General features: G+C 35.1%; 1 pseudogene; it reads right to left on the minus strand.

The window, feature by feature from the left end:
* Positions 1–887: 887 nt before the first annotated feature.
* LOC113073194 (trichohyalin-like) lies at positions 888–24,617 on the minus strand (annotated as a pseudogene).
* Between the last annotated feature and the right edge of the window lie 37 nt (positions 24,618–24,654).

Below are 24,654 nucleotides of genomic sequence, written 5' to 3' on the forward strand. Positions count from 1 at the left end.
CTCTCTCTCTCTCTCTCTCTATGGTCTCACTGCCTCTCTAAGCCCAGAACAACGCCACAGATCTGGGAAATTCATCCTCATTTGATGGATTCTCTAAATTAGTGATTGTTTACTCGAGAAAAACATGCATGTTAAAAAAAGAAAAAAAGAAAGAAAATCTTTTGAAATTAACAAATGAATAAAAAAGGCTTACTTTTGGTTTAAAATGAAGTTAAATGTAACTTAAATAGAATTTTATGTAAGTAAATGTATATCCAACACAACCCACTATACGCACACTATATTAAATCCAACATATTTAAATTCAACATACTGCATTTATAATCCCCCTTTTAAAAAAAGCAAATCAATTACTATTTAATTTAAAAAACAAACAAACTTTCAATTTAATGATTTCAACATTTTAAATCATTAAATAAATTGAAAATGGCTTAATTTTGGTATAAAATGTAGTTAAATGTATCAATGAGTTAATATTTATATATTTTTAAATTTAATTTAAATTGCACTTAAAAAACAAAACAAGGGATGCACCTTAAAAAAGGAATCAATAATTAGACAATTAAAAAAATACACTGAAATCACATTTAAAATCAGCAACAAAAAAAAAAGTGTATTTATTTAATAAATAAAATGCTTAAATGCTTAATTTTGGTATAACATATTAAATGTATCAAATTGAACTTAAATAGCATTAAAAAAAGGAAATGAATTATCAATATTTTAAAAAAAGTCTTAATTTAGGTTTAAAATGTAGTTGAATGTAACAATCAATGAATCTACTGTACAATTTAACCTCTTATAAGGACTAACCTCTATCATTGAGCTCTACTAATATCTCAGTCTTGAAGCACATACACAAGCAGTTTATACAAAGACAAACTTGCTTCCCATTTAGAAAAATATTTAATCAAGATAATTGCATATTTTATAAAACACAGTTAATATTTCCCAACATTAAACAGGTAAACATTTTCCTCAAGCAGCAATTTACACAGCTGAAGTCTAAAAATACACATGACCGAAAAACATTTCAAAGGAGCACAGTCACAACTTATTAGACATTATCATAACTCTGATTTGTGTTTGTAAAAGTGTTCTCGGCAGGGCTGAAAAGACACGGGCAACAAAACAAAACCTCATAAATGACCATCAGCCCGATCCAAGCACATCAGCTGATGCTTTTCTGCTCACTAGCTTTGATTAAATAAGAAACATAGAGAATAAAATAAAACCGAATGAGACCAAAATACCATCAAATTATGAATGGGTCTTAAAGGACTGGCATGTTGTAAACAATGAAAACAACTAAGAGAGAGAAAAAATGAGTTTCATATAGCAATGCCATAATGAACATCTTAAGGCTTTTAGAAACACAATATTTAAAATCAGAAAAATAACTCAAATGCAATTTAATGCCTAAGAGCCCTGAGGCACTTTTCCAGTGGTCTGATCTGACTCATTTAAAGTGCATTGAAGCTATACTGATTTCTGCTTCTCCACGATCAGAGATGAACAGAAGATATGTGCATTTGGCCCCTGATCGAACTGGAGGAACTTGAATGCTTGTTTGACCATCCTCTCTTTGGATAAAAACATCTGCTGGATTAATAAATGTAAACACAATTCAAATGAAGGGCACTTGCTTTTTAAACACACATTCTTTCGCCACTAATAATGCTGGCAAATTATGACAGACTTTCATGTAAAATGTAAAAATGTGTTATAACAGGACGTCATCTTTGCAAAGATTAACAAACTGTTTAGTCCAGGACTTGTACTCAAAATAGTCTGATACTCATTCAGCATGAGAATGAAAGATCATCGCACTTCTCATTCATATAAGGCAGTTCTTTTGACATGTTTGTGGCATCACGCAGACTTCCTCTGCAGACGACTTCCTCTTAAACTGCATCAGACCTGTGAGGCAAGACAGCAGGGTTTAATGTACTCTTGAGACTGTAAGAAGAACTAAATTAAGTGATGTATATATATATATGTGTGGATTTGTCCCCTCCACTGGAGATGAAGGTAACAACATGCAAATATTGCTGGACTTTCAGCAAAGTTTCAGGAAGCTTGATTATTTCGGTAATCAGAGAACTGGATCCTGCAGATACACTGACCTGAGCTTCACGAGCTTCATGCTTCACTTTCAGGTTGATTCATTCGCTTCTTGGATTTGAGCTCAAGCAGCCAGGAGGGTGAAGAGCCCGACCTGGATTTACATTAATCACCATGAGTACATTTGACATAATGATGAATGCAATAAGAATGATCTGAATGGTGTATTCAGACAAATATATATTCATAATATGTGGAACCGTAAAATATGATGTGTATCAAAGAAAATAAAAAACTGAAGCAGCACAATGAAATTAACCCTTTAAAGCTTGTCAAATGAAATAATAATCAGAAATAACTTTTATTTATTTAATTTTTTTTTTTTTTTTGTGGAAATGGAACAGTTTTTTACCTTTAGACAAATATGAAAAAAGTGGGAAAAAAGGTCTGATTGTGTTTAATTATATAATTGGTACATCAGGATTTTACAGCTCATTTAATATAATGTAGAAAAAAAAACACCCCCAATTTTATTCAAAGGCCCAAATAGAGCAAAACTACGCAATTTGGTGCAGTTATTGATATTTATATGGCCAAAAGTAATAAAATAATGATAGTATGAAATATGATAACAGTATAACAGACTAATGACATAAAATGCATGATGATATTTAAATGTTTAGTTTTATGATCAAAACTTTGTACTGTAGTTTCTAAACATATAATGCAATATGATGCAATATAATGCAAAAGCCAGATTTAACATGATTTTTCAAAAAAATGATCTATGGATGATCAAGTAAACATAAGCTGCATCAGTCCAAAACATTACCAGCAATATGAAAGTTATTCTTACATTTACTTCATAAAAATCAGTAAAGATTTCACAGCAAAAATACACGTGAACCATGAGCTGATGCTGGATGTTTTTACAATTATAATAAAAGGCGTTTACTTGCTAAAAAGTATCAACTACCAATCAGACGACAGAAAGCATGTAGTAAATTGTGAACAAGCAGGTTTTGATCATTTGAAGCCTTAGAAATGTATCAAATATAATACAGTAGGCTCTATAGGGTTAAATTAGCTTAAGAGTTATAAAATGCATTGACCTGACAATTAAATTGTGATTGCATCACATCCGATAAGCAATAATAAATAATGTTTTACTGAAAATGTCTGGTCACACGTACCCAGTGTTGTCAACAGGGGGCAGCACTCTGGGGCCGAGGGAGCTGGTGTGTGTGCGGGGAGAGCGTGCGGGGACAGACGGAGACGACTGTGCTTCTGCTGGACTTTCTGTTTCTGCAACCTCACCTCTCCGCTTTAGCTGCGCCTGCGAGAGGAAAACCAGACATGAAGAGTTGATCTGTGGCTACAGAGGGACTGTAGTTTAGTCCCATATCTGAATTTGGATTTAACCCATCCAAGAGCACACACACACACACGCACACACACATGTTTGTTTTTGTGATAAGTGGGGACATCCCACAGGTGTAATGGTTTTTATACTGTATAAACTGTATATTCTATAGCCCTACACCTAACCCTAACCCTCACAGGAAACTTTGAGCAATTTTACTTTCTCAAAAAAACTCATTCTGTATAATTTATAAGTGTTTTGAAAAATGGGGACATGGGTTATGTCCTCATAAGTCATCCTCTCCTTGTCATACCCATGTCATTATACAGAGTTGTGTCCTGATATGACACAAAACAAGAGCACATACACACACACAAACACACACACACACACACACACTTGACTTTTGGGTTACAAGTCCGACTCTCTAACCATTAGGCCTCGACATACCATGAGGGCAGAAGGGTCCATCCCAGGAAACATAGGGACTCTCTTGGGTTGACTCGGGGCTGGAGAGGACGTGACGTCCTGGGACGGTTCCTCTTCTGATTCCGAGTCCGCTCCATTGGAACACGGATCTTTTGCGTCTGTAATAGATTGTTTTCTGTCTAATCAATCATTGACATAAAGTTTGTGGAATTTCTGCAGGTGAAGCATACAGATTCTAAAGAATAAAAATGTAACTATGATTCAGCGTTAAATATATCAACTGCTCTGCATGGGACATCATCTAAATGAATAGTTTTTATGTGTGATGTTACCTGTGGAGTCACAGAACCTCCAGTCGGGTTGCGTCCCCTCTGTCAGAGAGAGCAGGGTGGCTTTCTGTTGTATAGAACGAGACGGTCTGGAGCGCTTTATGCTCCGTTTCTTCCCCAGAGCAACCTTTGAGCGGTAAACACTGGAGTCCGGGAGAGGAGCCGCAGTCTAATCCAGCATAAATACACACATCAACACATGTACACAATTATTTATCTCATAATTATATTATTTTTATATTATATATACATTTAAATTTAAATAATTCTATTATAAAGATTATTTTTTATTATTTTAGAAGACTTGAGTATAATACAATATATGAATTCTATATAAATGAATATGAATTCTAATGGAATTTTTATCTGTTAACCAGAAAATTCTAATGATCCTGGTGCATTACATTATATTACTGTAACACATAAAGAAAAATCCTAACTTATAATGGATATACAGTAAAACATCTGAATGGTAGTGTATATGAAAAAAGAGTGCATGAAAAAAAATCAATATAAACATAATATATATACAAATTTAAATACAAAAACATATATATAAACATTAATATATATATAATAAAATCTGATAACATCTTAACTGAAATGTACCTCAAGAACCGGTAGCGGTTCGGGCTCCTCCTGAATTGGGACGTCTTCTGTGTCTGAATCAGCAGATGTAGTTTTTTGATTCAGTCTCTGTAGGACTTGATTGATTCTGGCGACACTGAACAGATAAAAACATGAAATCAACCCACATGTAACTCTACTGTACAGTGAGAGAACTGATGTTTGATGCTTTTCATGACCACTAGAGGACAGTCTGAGCAAAACTGATGTCTGCTGACTATAAAGATGCTTATAATGCAGTGTTGGGAAAGAAACTTTAAACCAGAGTTATCTAAACCTATAAAAACATGTATTTTAAATTAAATAAAAATTAAATAAATGTTAACATATAAAATGTATTTTATTTCAGGGCTTTATATATATATATATATATATATATATATATATATATATATATATATATATATATATATATAGATATATATATATATATATGTGTGTTTGTGTGTGTGTGTGTGTGTGTGTGTGTGTGTGTGTGTGTGTGTGTGTGTGTGTGTGTGACACATGTAGGATGATATCAAAGTTGAACATATACATTTACACTAATATAACTAATTTATATAATTTAAATATAAGCATGTACATAAAAAGCAGCATTTAACAAAATAATAACTTTGCTACCAAGAAGATATGAATAAATAATAAATGATTAATCACTTATCTTTTTTTAAGCTCAGTGTAATGAATCATCTACGCAAAACTAGCTAAACTTTTAGTAAAGGGTATTTCAAGTCACTTAAGAATATTATTATTTCCTTCAAACACATTCGGCTGCAAGACTATGTACACAGAACATGAAAACACAGCAATATAGTCATTTTATCACCTGGAAATAATATCTTGTTACTGGAAAAACTATATTGATTTGTGACTATAAAAGTCAGTATTTGTTAGTTTTAGTTAGTACATGTAGCTCAACAACACAGATCTAATGCTATTCTCAGGTGTTCAAAAGTCTATTGTGGCAATGAAAATGAAGATGTATAACGCTGTAGATATTTCTTACTTATCAACAGTGTCGCTGTTTTCATTGTGTTCATGGGTTTCCTCGATTAGATTCTCTGTGTCCTGTTCTGGAGCTGCATCCTCCTCGGGCTCATCGTCCTTCAGCTGACCCTGCAGGGTTTAATGAGAGCATACAAACACACTTCAGTACTCAGAATACAGTAAAGTCCTGCTGAAAACACCAGCTTGTTGACACATCAAAACCATGAAAACCATAGGAAAACCAAAGCTGCTCACCTCAAACCACATTATTTTTTATATACGATTAGAGCTTTCATTAATATTCTGAATTAGACATTTCTCATTTTGATTTAGTATAATGAACTACTTTAAATAACTAAAACAGATGTTTAATAGTTATACTAAAATAATATTGTTCAGCTAAAATAAATGATTTATTTTCAGTTGGAAAATGTATTGCTTAATATTGCGACTTTAAACATGCACATTTCAGTTTATAATTGTATTGTTTGTTTTCATCTAATATTTACATTGAAGCTTAATTGCATAACCATTTTTTTTTGTCTTAGTTTTTAGTTAATGATAATAACTTTCTAATAATCTAATAAAAAAAAGTACTCATTTTCACGAAGGAGTATGCAAAGATCTTGGACTAGTATGAGGACAGACTTCTTAAAGTTACAGATTTTATTATTAATTTTTTTTCTATGTATAGCTGGCAGAAAACGAACAAACAACCATCACTTAATGAGTAAAATGGTGAACTGAAATTGAAACATAATACATAATTTAAATCACACAACTGTAGTCAACCAAATCAAGAAATTCCAAAGAAGAAGAAGTTAGATCAAAGGTTTCATCTGAAAAAAAAAAAAAAAAGTTTTAATCTGCTGTCATCATTTCGTAATCCATGAACCTCATGTCATGACACATTCCTGGAGTCAAGCCATTAAGACGACCAAAATAATAGGTCGTGTTTTTAGGATAATATTTTGCCAAATAGCTACAATATTTATACATACATTCATAATATATTGTTGCATATAACAGACTTGCAGTCACATGTTAGTTTGGGAACCATGTCTAACTATTAGCTAAATATTAACTATAATTTTGCCTTTGATCTAAAATATGGTCATGCAGAATAAGGAATTCATACGTGCTTTATAGGTACTAATAAATATAGTAATATGCATGCTAATAAGCAACTAGTTAATAGTGAGAACTGGTCCCAAAATTAATTCTTACAAGAACTGCATAATGCACAAATGCAATGCAAAAAATCACATCCTGTTAGCAGGCATGACAAAAAGTTATCCTGTCATTTTGGTGCTAAGTGATGAGTTAAAATTACACACACATGCCAAAACCGAAAAGCAAACGGAAAAGCACAAACAATCCAGGCATACGTGTTTTAATGATCACAAGAGGACGAAACTATCCTTTATAAACACACAAACACAAACACAAACACACACACACACTCTATCATCCAGACACTTCTTTGTACACAGATCAAATACTTTGAATTTCACGTCACTCTGCTGTGTATAAAACATCTCGGCGTACAAGAATTGTTTCTAGGAAACAAAACACTTCCTGGTAAACAAGCTCTCTGTGAGCAGCACATCAGAGTCCATCACGAGACAATCCCACAAACATACAGCAATGACGGCTGGACTCTCTGATCTCTGATCTGTACACGCTACTCACAATAAAGAGCTCCTCTTCTGCATCACACCCATCATTCATTTCTCTTCTATACTGACACAGAGCTGGAGACTCTTAAAGATGCTGTATGTGATGTTTTCAGTGTTGAAGTAAAGGAAACCAGGGAAAACTGTGAGATGCTTTTGAAGTGTCAAATTATAATGACAAAGACTAGATCAAAATAATTAATAACAGGGGTTGGGGGGAATCTAGTGCTGTCAAACGATTAATCCAAAATAAAAGTTTTTGTTTATATAATATATGTGTGTGTGCTGTGTATATTTATCATGTACTGTATATAAATACACACACATGTATGTATATAATTAAGTATGTATATAATCAAATATTTATATTTGTATATAATATAAATTATATATGAATATAAATATATACAGTATACATGTAAATATTTTTTTAAATAATAAATATACACAGTGCACACACATATATTATATATAACTTTTTTTTATGCAATTAATTGTGATTAAAACATAAATTATATTAACCCACTTTATCTCAAATAAGAGGAAATAACCCTCATGTGTCGTGGTACTCTCGTGAACGACGGTGACAGGGAAGAGAAGAATTGTTGAATACATTTTTTTTGTTTGTTTTCTTTGTAAACAAAAAGTATTCTCATAACTTCATTAAATTACGGCTGACCCCTGTTTTAATGATGTCCTCACTACTTTTCTACACTGTAAAAAATAAGTGTAATTTTAACTGTAAAATTTTGTAAAAACGCTACGGAAAAAAACTGATAATAGGTTAACAGTAAGTTCCCGTACTATATACAGGGAAAAACTGTAAAAGATCTAACAAAGCATTTAATGTAAATTTACAGTAAAATTCTGTTAATTATACAGCTTTTAGAAGTAAAAAAAGAACAAATCAATGTATAATTTACAGTCTAAAACTGTAAACTGATATTCCCAGAATTCCCTGCGTGACACTCCACGTTTGAAAGTTTAAATAATCATGTTTTTAAATAGTTCTTGTTATCAGTTATGTACATTTGAGCTTTATGTTACATCTTCTGTTGCTTAATGAAAGTTTTTTGCATTATTTAAGTATCACGTGTGTTACCATGATGGTGTTTTGTGTTTCCATAAATGTGCACCTTCTATATGTTAATATATACTTCTGCTTGTGGTGAAGCTACTTGTGATGAGCTTTGATACTTCATGTGGCTTTCTCTTATACAGTACCATCTTTATTATTATGGTGGTTGTCAGTATTTTCAAGGTACAAAACAGATTTAATTTTGTGTGTTGTTGAATTTACTGGTTTATATTCACATTTTCTTGTTTGTAAATTACAGCTTTATATTGTAAAATTAACAGTTTTTGACGTAAATGTGTTTACAGTTTTCTGTATTTTTACAAAATTATTCTGGCAACCACAGCTGCCAAAAAGTTTTTGTAAAAACAACAAGAAATTTTTTACAGTGTAGGCCTTGAAATTTTCAGTTCCCTGCTGTCAATGCAGGGTCAGAAAGCTCTCGGGTTTCATCAAAATTAACTTCATTTATGTTTCCGAAGATGAATGAAGGTTTTATGGGTTTAGAACCAAATGATGGTGAGTAATAAATGCATTAAATTATTTTTATTTATTTTTTTCATTTTTGGGTGACCTTTCCCTTTAATCAGAATTTGCATGTAAACATGGCTGATGTGCAGCTTTAATTTGTGTAGTTACTCACTAGGGAAATTTAGGACTGCTCTGCTGTTCTATGAGCAGCATTAGAGTCATCCTGTGATATTTTAGTAATAGTCCATGAGTCATGCAGCAACTACTGAACTAAAACAAGCTGTTAAACTTTAAACAGACTCATTTTACCATTCAAAGGTTTGCAGTCAGTAAGATGTTTTTTTTTTTTTTGGTTAAATTATAATTGACATTTAGACATTTAAAACCATTACAGAAGATTTCAAAGAAATTCTGTCCTTTTGAATTTTCTGTTCATAAAAGACTCTGCTGATAGCAAAAAGAAATGCTGATAGCAAAACATGTTTCTTGAGGAGCAAATCATTTCTGAAGGATCATGTGACTCTGAAGACTGGAGTAATGTTTACAGCTTTGATCACAGAAATAAATTACATTTTAAAATATATTCAAATTATATTGTAAAGTATATTAAAATAGAAAACTGTTATTTTAAATGGTTATAATTTTTCACAATATATCTTTATTTACTGTATTTTTTTATTAAATAAATGCAGCCTTGGTTAGCATTAGGAAATTCTTGCAAAAACATTTGACGACTCCAAACTTTTGTTCTAAAACGTCTGTATAGACACAAGTGGATGTCTTGTGGGATGGGTGCATGTTCACCAAATTGGTCTGACTGAATTCTGTGAGTTTTGGGTGGATCAAGACCTGTCATGACTGACAGAGATGCATGTAGGGAAAAGAAGATCCAAAATGAGAGGATGAGCAAATTTACAAGTGAATAAAAACAAGCCTAGACAGCTGGAGATTATTCCAGAAGACAGCATCTGAACACACTGACTCATGCATACGCAGGAACTGTAATCAGATTCTACTGAATAATAATAAAAACACCAACCAGCATCATATTTGCTGGATGAAATCCAATACTTGTTTCTTACTAATTTTGGGGTGCTGATTATAAATATAGGTCCTGTTTTGCTCGAGCATGTCACGCTTGCAAATACATTTTATAGCATTTTTGCTTCTGATAACTATTTATAATGTGAAGAAGTCTCATATTATCCCTTTATCACCAGAAAAACACCACAAAAGACATTATTCCTGTATTTTTCTGAGCCAGATTATGACAATTTCTTCAGCTCTCAGTCTATTTTCAGGTGTATGAATTATTCTGAAGTCTTTGGTTTATGCCTATATAATTATAAAGTTGTAATTATGACTAATGACAGAAAAAAATGCAAACACGACCCAGATGTTTTCTGCTGCATCTGTGGGTGATTTATTACATCCAAAAAATGCATATCTTGCTTATTTTGTAAAGTTCTTTGACACTAAATGGGATATTTGAACACATTTTCAATATTAATTGTTGTCATTAATGTTTGACATCTGACTGCATTTTATATATATATATATATATATATATATATATATATATATATATATAGAAATTGAAAAATCCTTATTGTTATTTAGTGAAAAAAACTGTATGGCATGGAAAGTTTTCATAGTGTTATTTAATTTTTTTTTAACTCATTTTAGGTTAAACGCATCATCAATTTAGGTGCTATTAGGGCTTTTTGGCCATTCGGGAGATTTTCTTTTTCTTTTTCAGAAAATAATAATAGTCTCAACACCAAATTTTTCTCAAAGCAATACTTGATGCATATTTCGAGAGCATGCGATGCAATCATGATCTTTTAAAGAAGGTGCAGTGCCGTAAAGATTGGGTGACAGAGCAAGCCGAAATAGAAGAGAGGGCAGAAAACATTCAGCATAGTCTTACATTATTTGAGTTCGACGCAGTCGTGCGTTTGCGCAGGGAAAAACGCTGCCGACTTTGAGAGAGATTTCGAAGAGACAGTCGACCACGAGTTGCAAAACTTCTCAGCGGTGAGATGGCCCTCTCAAACCTTCCCACTCGTTCTTCATCTTTCTCTTCCTCGATTACTCCCGACATCAACTCCACCGCCTCCTGTAAGGAGCGACGCATGTTGCCCACCCATCCCGACACCTGCGTCTGCGCCTCGGACAGTTTGTTACCCAAGAACTGCATCTTATTTCACAACTGATAGAGTATGTTGACAAAGTCTGTGGTATGTGGCAGGAAACAGCTTGTTTTTCGGGACAAATCCCAGATATGAGGTCTAGAGGCTGTTATAGCCAACATGCATTGGCATCTCTGTAGGCATCTTGATTTGTGCTCCAAACTGGACCAGACGTTAAGCCAATGTCCATCACAGAAAGCACTTCCCGGTTCTCTTCTAAAACCTTCCTCCGCAAAACACATTTAAAGTCAATCCATTCTGCAGCTGATCTTCTCTTCTTGTTTAGATGAGGTTGAAACACAAATCTGGGAATACAACCTTCTGACATGCAGATATTAAAGTCTTGTAAGCTTCTCTCTTGTGCAATTTCCCCAGATCTCACTGGAAAAACATAGCAGCACTCCGGCAAGCCCACCGCTTACGCTTGAAACGCTGCAGGTACGGACAGGTACCGGAAACAGACACAGCCCTCGAAAGAGTGACAACTTCCCAGCGCAGAGAAACAGAGAGAGAGAGAGAGAGAGAGAGAGGGGGAGGAGGGATGAAAGAAGATCAAGGCCATTTATGTGTCACTGCATTTGAAATAGTGAAATACAGACGGACTGAGAGAGAAATCAGGAAAGAGTTTTATGTGGGAGCCTTTCTGTATCTGTGAACTTTGGAAGAGAAACTCTAAACCACAAAACCCTTATGCAAACTACTGCTGAATCAGACGCTTTATACTTCACTGTGCATTAGTTTGACTATGTGTCATGACTAACAGGCTGTGTTTGTCTAATATGAGCCATAGCGTGTTTGTCTGCAATAAACTCTCCTTGACACCTGCTGTTATGATTACAGTAAGTACTGCTTTAACTGGAGGACATTTATTCCACACGAAACAATCACATACGATAAGAAACTGACTCTGTAGTAGCCATTCTAAGTATACAATAAAGATGCTTGGTAATTAATAGGAATATTTGTTTGGAATTGCTTTCACAACACATACTGCGATAGATGTTACAAAATATTTCTGTTTTAAATAAATCAATAAATAGATTTCTGTTTTTGTGCGAGTGAGATGAGTAAATGCATGCTCACATTCAGCTTCGCATAGAGGACTACAATATATCATTACTCACTGAGTTGAACACTGTTCAAGAGAAGTGAAATCACAGATGTTTCCTCAAGTGAATTATAACTACACGTGAACCATATTTCATAACCTTTTCTGAACAGCTCAAATGGCTTCTTTAGAACTACATTCAATAAATAAAAATTCACAAGCGCTTAAGAAGTAGAAATACTGTCAAATACTGTAATCATAATGCATTTCACAGCAATCAGGAACCATGAAAACATTCTCTTATGTTATAATATCACTTTACTAAGCATATGAAAGAACAATTTTCAATAGCAGACAATAAAAAAAGGCTAATAAAATCGAATTAATATCTAGAGTATTCCAGAACCCTATCAACTGCATACAACATGCTGAAAATCAACCACTTTACAAATAATTTCTATTTCAAATAAATAATGATTTCTGAAGGATCATGTGGCACTGAAAACTTAAGTATTTGGCTTTTTCATCACATTTAAATCCCATTTACATTTTATTATATATATTTTTTATTTTAACTATATTTTAAAATATTTTTTTAAAATAAATTAAATAAAGTTTTTTTTATAATATTTCACAAATATTACTAATTTTACTGTATTTCAGCCTTTTAAAGATGCTTTATTATTTTTTTTACCTTTTTTGTTGCTGGGTAAAACAAAATAGCAACAAAATGACTGTAAAACATTCATATTTCTTAATGAATAATAATAATAATAATAATAATAATAATAATGGACTAATACAAAAAATTTACTCTATTTGGAAAAAACATTTAATATTTGGAAAGTTTTTTTACTTTTATATATGTTTATTTATTTTATAAGTGTTATTATATATAAAAAAAGTATGATGCTAACCTTTGCACCACTCATTTTCTTAAGAAAATGTAAACACATAGTATCTTTATGAACTTAATTTCATTAAATACCTCTAAAGGCAGATGCTAAATGTTTTATTAAACCAGCAGAGAAATCCCACACATGTACAGGTATTCTCTTTCCTTTTCCTGATGTGAACAACTGAATGAACACATGAATCTGTGGCCCAACAGATTCAACCAGAAGTTCACACGAAGATATGAAAACCAAACAAAGATATCATTCAGATCATTCTACGTCATTGCAAATGTTTTATTTTTGTTTCAAACATTTTGGAGTTCCGAACTTTATTTGCTTTGCTTACGAAAGTAAACATCCAAACCTTCAGGGCTTTGCAAATCATTTACATGAAGATCGGCACAGAGAAAATTCCCTGACTGTCCCCAAAACTTTCACATGAATCAAATGCAAATTCAGCCTCTGAACCATAATAAGTGTTGCTCACTAAACTCAACTGAAGCGCATGCTTAGGGTCTGATCAAATCCAATGAACCCTTAGCTGAAAGCGTTCTCTGTATGTGCCATTAAGATTGTGATTATGTTTCTGTGATTACATTGGTGCTCAGAATATTGCGAATTAAGGATCATAATTACAGTATGATCATTATCACATTAAAATATGTGGTGGTTTTAGTTGCACTATAGGCAAGTACACAATTGAATCACATTTCTGTCACTCAGATAAAGAAGAAGCAGGAACTATTTTGCATTTGACACTGCAAATAAAAACAGCAGCTACAAACAAGTCAACTGCATCTGAATTGAGCATGTTGCTGTGTACAAAATAGCTAACAATCGTCACAAAAATTACTCCTCATTGACGGCAATTTTCACTGCAATTAATTGTATTATACCAATAGAGGAAGACACTGACACTAAATTGTTACTGAATGAACTGTGTTCAGATAACAGCTTTCAATAGACAGACAAAAGTACTTAAATTATAAATGGAAATATTTCGACCTATTTTCAACTTTTATAATTATATTGAGTATATATATACTGTATAGATAGAGAGAGACAGAGAGAGAGATTTAATTTTTTTAATTAAAAAAAATATATATAGCTGGGTACAATAAAATAGCAACAAATGGCTGTAAAACAACTAGATTTCTTTTTAGCAAATAATCCAAATAATGTCAAGAATCATGTAAAACAACTGAAGAGGTTGTTTGCCCATGTCATGTAGGCATCCTATTAATAATATATCAATAATTTAATTTGGATTAATTGTTCATTAAATATAATTGCGTAGATTTAATCAATGCCGATGTTTGTATGATCTGTTTCTCAAATGCAGTCTACAGGTGCTGTCTGAAAATATAATAGGCCTGACTCAAGGATAAGTGTCAAGTAAGAATAAACTCATCAATATACAGTACACACACGCAAAACAAAGCAGTGTCTATTGCGATGACATCACTCTACACCGTCATAAGACACCAATGGGAAATTCCAACATGACAGAATCAATGGAAACAAGAGTAGCATCAGTTAAACAAGGTTTCTCGTACCTTCACCTATGAGCTCAGAGCAGACTGTGCTTGCAGTCACTAAAAACATCATGTAATTCTATAGGTAATATTACAATGATTTTTTTTTTTACTTTAAGCAAGTCTTGCTGCATGCGAGTTGTGCTTATACAAGTCGGGACTGCATTTCACAAAAGCATCGCAAGCCAAAGAACACCGTAACATCTATTGCAACCAATGGTCTCTACGATCAACATTTCTGACGATGCTTTTGAGAAACGCAGCTCTGGACATTTATAGTTCTTGCGGTTCTCTTACTAAGATTCAATGATTGTGAAGTTTGGCAAATCCAGATGCTGTTTTGCTTCCCTCTGAACTTCCAACAAACATAAAAACATCCGTTGAGCAAATTACATGCATTTGTTTTTAGATTAAGTAAGAATGACAGCAGCTAGTACTGCTAACCAGCAAGTAACCCCCTACAGGCTGCTGTGCATTCATCTACTGAAAGCCAAAAGGGCCAAAATTCTGTTTTCAAATATTGTTTACCGCCAGCTGAGATAAGTGGGGCCCATTTAGTTAAAATTTAAATATTTACTTTATAAATAATGACTTATTTTCTGACTTTAAATTCTAATTGCACGAGCCTTGCTCGAAATGCAGATAAATGTACACCTGTGATTGCACATTGTAAATAATGTGCCAAGTTGCTACGCTGCCTTTCAAATTTAAGTTATAGACAAAATTATTCAGTTAAAGGAGTGCTTGACTGGTTTGTTTCTTGACTTGATTGTGTTTATGGGGTGCAGTCTAACATGTGTTCATGCTTCGTTAAAAAAAATAATAAAACATTATGTTTCACATAATTTACCTGTATTTCACACCGATCTGTCCCTTCTTTGTCAAATGCCTCGATTATTTTTTATGAGGCTCTTCCCTCAGAAATACACACTGGGCTGAGATTGGTCAGCTTGCACAGTGAGTTGTGATTGGCTACACAGCCTCGAGCGTGTCTGAACATCCCACACAGGTGCGTACGAATCAGGCGGCAAGGAAGTCGACCGGAAGTTGAAGTCGGCCGTGTGCCGCCATCTTGTAGCAGAACTTCACTTGCGTTAGCATCCCATTGACCTCCCATTCATTTTGGCGTCACTTTGACAACGAATACAGCTTTACATCTGAGGCGTTTAAAGACTCAATTTGTCCATTATTTATTTCTAAAGATACAGGACAATATATAAAGGGCTCCAGTACCTTCTATGTTACATTATGTCCCCGTAGAAACAGTTTTTGTAAAAATAGGCTAATGATTGCATCATAACCACTCGACTCTCTGTCGCACAGTAGAGAAATTGCCGCACATAAAGGAGGAGAAGCTCGCAGGCAATTAACTTAATATGGCATACTAGCGTTACATTTTAAAATACTATACAAAATAATTAATCAGAATACTTACTCCTGCTCACTCACGCCAAAGAACTCCCCGCTCAAGCTCTCCGTCTCTGCAAGATTAACGATGGCAGTTTGCACGCACAGCTACTAGAAGATTTACATCTGGCAGACAGGTTGCTGACATCATCAAACTTAGTTTGAGTCTGCGCGTCAGAAACGGAAGTGCTAAAAAACGCTAAAAATGGGCTTCACTTGTCTCAATTGAGTTACAATGGGGTCGCTGTGTCCATTTCTTTTACTGTCTATTGTACGAATCAGTTTTACAATTGGGGGGGTTGGGGGTGCAGACATCGGAAACCTGACAGATCCGTTAATGAATGCTATTAATATGTTGTATTAATCTTAGTTAATAAAAATACAGTTGTTCATTGTTTGTTCATGTTACTTCACAGTTTATTAACAATGCTAACAAATACAACTTTTGATTTCAATAATATATATAGTATTTAAATATTGAAATTAACACTTTCAATGCTGCAGAAGTGCAATTTATTAGTAGTAAATGTTAACTAAAGTAGTTAACTACAGTTTAATAAATGGAACATTATTGTAAAGTGATACAGATTTATTCACCGATTATTGTGAGTTCATTGTTGGACAGATCAGTTGTTTTAACCATTCATTAAAGTGAATTGGTTTAAATGTGTCATTAGTTTGCGAAAATGTGTCATTAAAGGACTATGGCACGCGTTGTGTGACTATCTCGACAGTTTAGGACATCGCACAAGATTTGTGTCAACAGAAAACATTTCATCACTGGATAGTTTTTTTCGTTTATTGAAAGTATAATTTATGTCAGCTGCGGAACGCTTTTCAGAGAAGATAATGCAACGTTTTTTGCACAATTGTCACACCCCGCGGTAATTCAGGAGAATAAAAAATATCCAAATGTCCCACATGAAACTTCGGTCTTCCGACCTTTTACAGTCATGTCAATTGATTTTGATTAACATGCGCGAGGGAGAGAGAACAACTATCTTAGGACAGCGCTTGCTCGTGTTGTTTGAACTTGAAGACGGTGAGAGTTCGCGTGCTGCTGCTGCTAGCTATTATTGATGGGGTGGACCGCTGACAATTTGCTATATTGTGCTTTCAAAATAAAAGCATACGAGTTAAACATTTCAAAATCCAATATTTTCTGTTATTTTAACATCTTTTTTTATTTTATATTTTTATATTAAGATTAAGAAAGTTAAGAGAGTTTTACACTCTGTTTTACCTCATAAAAACACCCCTAAACATGATGTAAAATCACTTTAATTTAAAGTCTCTTGTGGCTTATTGTTTTTATATTAAAATAAAACATATCACAATATTATAAAAAAAATAATTTTGCAGTATTTAAATAACTGCCATTGGTCTCACCTCATCAGGTTGAGGTTCTGGCTCCAGCGGGTCCTCTGGTTTGGACTCCTCAAATAAATATATCTGCTTTCTGCTTTCTGTCGAGTTTTGTGGACTGGAGGCTTCAGGTTCAAATCCGATCAGATCATCATGCACATATACCCGATCTCCGGATGGTTCTTGGGATCCAGGATCACTGGATTTTGATTCTGGCTGTAAACTGTGGTCAGGAGCAGCAGGAGGTTCTCTGGATGGAGACGGTGTGGAGGCACGTCTCGCCCTGGTTCCCCATCTTCGGGGTTTCACTGAAAAGTCATCATAGATCACTTCAGTGAGCAGAGGTGAGACGTCAGGAGCTTGGACGGTGGAGACGAGAGTCTGTGACACCGCTGGTCCCTCCGCATCGAACGATATTAAATCATGACTCGTAGGAACTTCCTCTTGTATTCTCTCTGCTACTTTACATGTTTCCATCTCAATCTCATTTTCTCTTTCTTTTCTCAATCTGTCCTCCTCTTCCTGTCTCTCCATCTCCTGAATTCTTTGTCTCTCCTCTTCCTTCGCTTTTTCTATCTTTAGTCTCTCTCTTTCTCTTTCTTGTCTCAGTCTTTCTTCTTCTCTCTGTCTCTCCTCTTCCATTTGTTTTCTTTCTTCAATTTCTCTCTCTTTCTGTAGTCTCTCTTTTTCTCGTTCTTGTCTCAGTCTTTCCTCCTCTTTCAGTCTCTCCATCTCTTGAATTCTTCTCCTCTCCTCTTCCATCTCTTTTTCTTTCTGTAGTCTCTCTTTTTCTCGTTCTTGTCTCAGTCTTTCCTCCTCTTTCAGTCTCTCCATCTCTTGAATTCTTCTCCTCTCCTCTTCCATCTCTTTTTCTTTCTGTAGTCTCTCTTTTTCTCGTTCTTGTCTCAGTCTTTCCTCCTCTTTCAGTCTCTCCATCTCTTGAATTCTTCTCCTCTCTTCTTCCATCTCTTTTTCTTTCTGTAGTCTCTCTTCTTCTCGTTCTTGTCTCAGTCTTTCCTCCTCTTTCTGTTTCTCCATCTCTTGAATTCTTTTCTGCTCTTCTTCCATCTCTTTTTCTATCCTCATTCTCTCTAATTCTTGCTTTTTTCTCAATCTTTCTTCCTCTTTCTGTCTCTCCATCTCCTGAATTCTTCTCCTCTCCTCTTCCATCTCTTTTTCTTTCTGTAGTCTCTCTTTTTCTCGTTCTTGTCTCAGTCTTTCCTCCTCTTTCTGTCTCTCCATCTCCTGAATTCTTCTCCTCTCTTCTTCCATCTCTTTTTCTTTCTGTAGTCTCTCTTTTTCTCGTTCTTGTCTCAGTCTTTCCTCCTCTTTCTGTCTCTCCATCTCTTGAATTCTTCTCCTCTCTTCTTCCAACTCTTTTTCTTTCTGTAGTCTCTCTTTTTCTCGTTCTTGTCTCAGTCTTTCCTCCTCTTTTTGTCTCTCCATCTCTTCAATTCTTCTCCTCTCTTCTTCCATCTCTTTTTCTTTCTGTATTCTCTCTCCTTCTCGTTCTTGTCTCAGTCTTTCCTCCTCTTTCAATCTCTCCATCTCTTGAATTCTTCTCCTCTCTTCTTCCATCTCTTTTTCTTTCTGTAGTCTCTCTTTTTCTCGTTCTTGTCTCAGTCTTTCCTCCTCTTTCTGTCTCTCCATCTCTTGAATTCTTCTCTTCTCTTCTTCCATCTCTTTTTCTTTCTGTAGTCTCTCTTCTTCTCGTTCTTGTCTCAGTCTTTCCTCCTCTTTCTGTCTCTCCATCTCTTGAATTCTTCTCTTCTCTTCTTCCATCTCTTTTTCTTTCTGTAGTCTCTCTTCTTCTCGTTCTTGTCTCAGTCTTTCCTCATCTTTCTGTCTCTCCATCTCTTGAATTCTTTTCTTCTCTTCTTCCATCTCTTTTTCCTTCTGTAGTCTCTCTCTTTCTCGTTCTTGTCTTAGTCTTTCCTCCTCTTTCTGTCTCTCCATCTCCTGAATTCTTCTCTTCTCTTCTTCCATCTCTTTTTCTTTCTGTAGTCTCTCTTCTTCTCGTTCTTGTCTCAGTCTTTCCTCCTCTTTCTGTCTCTCCATCTCCTGAATTCTTCTCCTCTCTTCTTCCATCTCTTTTTCCTTCTGTAGTCTCTCTTCTTCTCGTTCTTGTCTCAGTCTTTCCTCCTCTTTCTGTCTCTCCATCTCCTGAATTCTTCTCTGCTCTTCTTCCATCTCTTTTTCTATCCTTATTCTCTCTAATTCTTGCTCTTTTCTCAATCTTTCTTCCTCTTTCTGTCTCTCTATTTCCAGAATTCTTCTCCTCTCTTCTTCCATCTCTTTTTCCTTCTGTAGTCTCTCTTGTTCTTGTTCCTTTCTCAGTCTTTCCTCTTCTTTTAGTCTCTCTTCTTCCATTCGTTTTCTTTCTTCCATTTCTTTCTCTTTCTTTAGTTTCTCCAGTCTTTCCTCTTCTCTCAGTCTCTCTTTTTCTTCTTGAATCCTTCTCTTCTCCTCTTCAATCTGTCTCTCCCTATCTTCTTTGGCTTGTCTCCTCCTCTCCTCCTCTTTTATTTCTTCTTTGATTCGTTCTTCTTCTTGCTTTCTCCTTTCCTCCATCTGTCTTTGCTTTTCCTCTTCCTGTTTTCTCTCTTGTTTCTCTTCTTTCTGCCTCTCTATTTCTCTTGCCTTCCTCTCCTTTTCCAATAGTCTTTCCCTTTCCTGCTGTTGTCTTTCTTTCTCAAACTGCTCATCTTTTCTCAGTTTTTCTTCTTCTTCCCTTCTCTTTTTCTCAGCATCTAGGCTCATCTCAAACCTTTGGTAAACCGGAATGGCAACATGGTCTTCCTCTTCTTCTTCATTCTCCACACTAGCAGCAGAGTTTCTTGATTTCTGTCGTACTTGTTGATTTGTCACCAGGCATCATGTCTGTCGCTGCCGGTTTTTCAGAAGATTTCACCTCATCTGAGGTGCTCTGTGTCTTCTCGGATGGTGGACTGCAAACATAAGTTTGGAAATATGTTACAGCTTTGAAAATAAGGAAAACATAAGGCCAGAATACTTAACATTCCTGCATATATTTCCGTTGGCCCCGCCACACACACAAAAAAAATTTAATATTTAATATTTAATATTAAATGTTTTATTTTCATTTTTTTATTCATAAACACTTTTTCTGATAAATGATTGCATAAACGTCTCTGATTTTCATCTTTGAAATTTCAACAAAATCAGTCTTGGTGACAATTTAGCAAAATGTACAAAAATAAAATGTTTAAGTTAATTGCGAAACATAATTCGAAATATATTTTTTTATGTTAGGCTACTAAATAAATGAAAGGAAAGAACATTTTAAAAACATCACTATTTTAAAAGCATATAAAACTGAAAAATTTGTTCTTAAATGATTCAGGTTTTTATTTTTTTAGCAAATCGGCTGAATGAATGTCTCATTGACTCACTCGCTTGCTTCATTCTTGAATGAACAAGCATGAATCACTTATTAAAAAAGTCACCTGTCGAGATGTTTGTGAAGCTGTTTCATACATAAACATAACAACTGCTCCTTCTGGATCAGCGGCTGTGTTTAAACTTGATTTGATCTTCTGTGTAATTGTTGGCTACATGTCAAATGGTTAAGAGTCATAACTGACATAGCTGAAATGTTTTCAAATACAACTGAGTGGGTGTTTGGATCAGGAACACACATATCCATCTCTATGCAATACATAAAAACTGATCAGCAAGATTAATTAATGTAAAATCAACAGTTCAAGATCTGTCAGTTGAGTCCTGGTATCTGTTTATGTACACAGAGTATGTTTTCTGCATAAGAAACACAAGTATTGAAGGTCAGAATGAAAAGATAGGCTCTGCTAACCTTTTGGGAGCACCAGTGGATGGCAAGCGCGTCCTTGGTGCGTCCAAGCTCAGATTCTGGATTCTCTGTTTAATGTCAACAGATATTTCTGCTTGTGGATTGTCTCTTTTGTTGAAGGTGTCCCTGTGCTGAGCTGCTGTAGATCGATCGAAGAGAAGGCTGATCCGTCCCTTAATGCTGCCTCCACTGACCTCCTCATCTCCCGTCTCTTCTTTCTCCATCAGAGGCTTTGAAGAGCTGGACTCAGAAGGAGAATGCGGCGGCAAGTCTTTCTCCGTCTCGCTGGTTTCAGCATCTCTCCTCACCTCTTTCTCTGGTTGAGATGGTGACTCGAACTTGGAGGTCAGCTCCATGGCTAGACGATTTCGAGGCGGCCAGCATTTTGAAGACATTTTAACATCTGCATCAGTCTTGGCTGCTTCTCCTCCGACCTTCTGGCTCAGGATCTTTTGATCCTGAGAACCCAAGGATTTTGCCCTGCTCCTGGGCTGAACATCCTTCACATCTTCAGCGGTCACATCAGGTTTTGAGTTTGGACTGGTTTGGTTATCAGAACCAGGAGTCTTCGTCGATTCCGGTTTAGCTTTAGCCATTAAGTCAGGTTTTGGGATGAGTGGGACGGGTATAGGGGCTGCACTTTGGTTAGTGCCATTTACTGTGTCATTTGAGCCTGATTTTAGGGATTCTGATGGTTTTGGAACACCAGTATCAGGTTTTTTAATATTAAAAGGCATTTCAGAAGAGGCGGCTCGATTGAGCTCTTTGCTAATGTTGGTTTTTGGAGCCTGGATCGAGCGGACAGTGGCATTCCTTTGCAGGACAAATGGTTTGGGAATGAAGTGGGATTTTAGGACCAATTCTGACTTGCCCGTGTCTTCAGGAAGCACAGAGTCTGCAACTGAAGGTTCGTCTGGGTTAATGAGCGATTGGCCCATTTCCCCTGTGGACGCTTCCACCCATGCAGCCATGGCTACACACTGCACCTGAATGGGAAAACAAAAGAGAAACACCGCTTGGGATCTCAGTGGTATTTACATACATCTCTGGGACATTATTATAAGCACTCTTGTTAATGATTAGATAGAGTTGTTAGTTCCTTTGTTTGGCACCCTTCAAATTAAATGGCATTGCATTGAAGATTGTTTTCCTGATATATTCCTTCCTCCTAAAGTAACCTAAAAAAAGGCCACAGATTGTGCTGATCACTTCAGTGGCCAGCAAGACAACAAGCCCAGAGCTATGAGGAAAACTCTGAGCAACGATAAGTGAGATAACGAAAGTGTAATGTAATATCCATGAAGTAGTCAAAGGTTTTTGGATGGTTTGATCAGTGTGCATCCTGAAAAGATTTGTTTGAATTTTCTTAGTCAGCTGTTCGGATTTAGATCACTAAGTAAATAAATAGTCATTTAGGTGGACAATTTTAGGCATCATGCAGCATTTTTGTTTATTTCACCAGTGACAGATTGTTGAAAAACTTCCTAATGAAGCAGGTTGTGTATTTTTACTTGATGCATGTCCCAAAGAACATGCTATGTATGTTCATGGAAATCTTTATATTAGATCTTTCTGGTAGAGACAGAATGAATGAATCAATGAACACTTCAAAACAGCCGTAAACACAAAAAAACTGCTCTCTGGGAAAGAAACAAAAAGCCAATCCAGTTGGTTGAGCTCTCGGAGGCCATGTTACTCTGGTTGGGCTAGATTTTTACGTTTTTCCATCCAACTAGAGTTACTCAAACAAGAAATGACATTTCTCTGCAGGCTGTTCAAACACACCCTGCATGACCCACAATAATTGACCAGCATCACTTTCACCTGATGTGTGACTCTGATATCAGCAGTCTGCATGCACACAAACACCATCACATGGAGAAATTACTCATTTGCTGCAAGTCATGCACTAGCCTGAAATGAACTGAAAAAAAAAATCTGAATGTTGACATTTCGAAACCGTCACCAATGTTCTCTTATCATCAAAATGATCAAAACTCACAGTGCAAAACAAGTTAGAGCCTGGAGTGTTTTGGAAGAAACCCCTTCCTCATCCTGCATACAAAGTTAAGCAAAGTTGAGTTATCTTAGTGTACTTTCTGATTTCCATCGGCCACAAACAGAAAATCCTGAAACCTCAAAGTCACTGAAACCTTATCCACACGAGAAAAAAATGCTCACTTCTCATATTTTGGCTTGACGTAAATCTGTCTTCGTTCAACAAACCGGTCCGACAGAAAGCCAGTATTGCCAAATGAGATATAGATGGACAAAATGTGTTACACTCAAAATATATCACGATGAGAATGGCTGACAGATGAATCCCTTATCAATATTTATTGGAGTTGCCACCGAAGTAGCATTTCTAGGCAAGATATTGCCAATTGTAGCTGTTAATTACATCTCAACAAAAAATATCCATAGTTTTAAACAAACTAGATTATTAATATGCATAATTTCTGTCTCCGCTTTTTGAGATCCAATCGTTGTGACCTTGGATGGTCAAATAAGGAGATCTGTAGAGCTTACACTCACCAGGAACATATGCAAATTATTATGCACAAATTTATATGCTGAGCTTGTAACATGACCAGTGCGTGTCTGGAGAGGGGCAATATAACCTGCTTTTGTTCATCAGTCAGGTGCATTTATTTACCTCCATTCCTGCTTCTCTGAATTTGAACAGCTAAATGTCACAATAACTTTTTATTTAGAAACTTTATTAAAAAACAACGACATCATATAATTAATTAGAAAAAAAAGCAAACATATATAAATGGCATCAAAATTATTCATATATTTTCAAATATATCCATATATTAATGTAAATGAGCTATTAAAGTTAAGCATTAGCTTTATAATGTTATCGACTATTAATGAGGGTTTTACGTATATAAACGAGAGAGTGAGAGAAAAAAAGAAAAGCTTATAAAACAGGAGCACAGTAATCTGCACCTGTTGGTTGGTAATAAGTAACTTATAAATAAGTGCCTCTTACAATGAACCGTCTGTCTTTGAACCCTGTATAATTTCCAGCTGTGGGGGAAAAACACACTATTTTGGCAATTTTGTCCGGGGGTACTATTAAGTAGGCTATACATAATGATTAACATAATAAATCTTACAACCGAAATAAGTATACTCTTAATTTACACTAGACACTGAATGGATGTTGTGTTGTTATTAGCATATTAAATAGCGACACAAATAAACAGTTTCAAATAATGTGCATTTACCTGTATAGTAGTAAATCTATTCCATAAGATTGTACCTATAGATGCCAAGCTCAAATACACGTCTGTGTCCCTTTGGTTTGTAGGCGTGCAGCTCAAACTTTAAAGAAAGGCGGGCGGGTCGTATA

Source organism: Carassius auratus, chromosome 5, assembly GCF_003368295.1.
Source record: "Carassius auratus strain Wakin chromosome 5, ASM336829v1, whole genome shotgun sequence".
Lineage (NCBI taxonomy): Eukaryota > Metazoa > Chordata > Actinopteri > Cypriniformes > Cyprinidae > Carassius > Carassius auratus.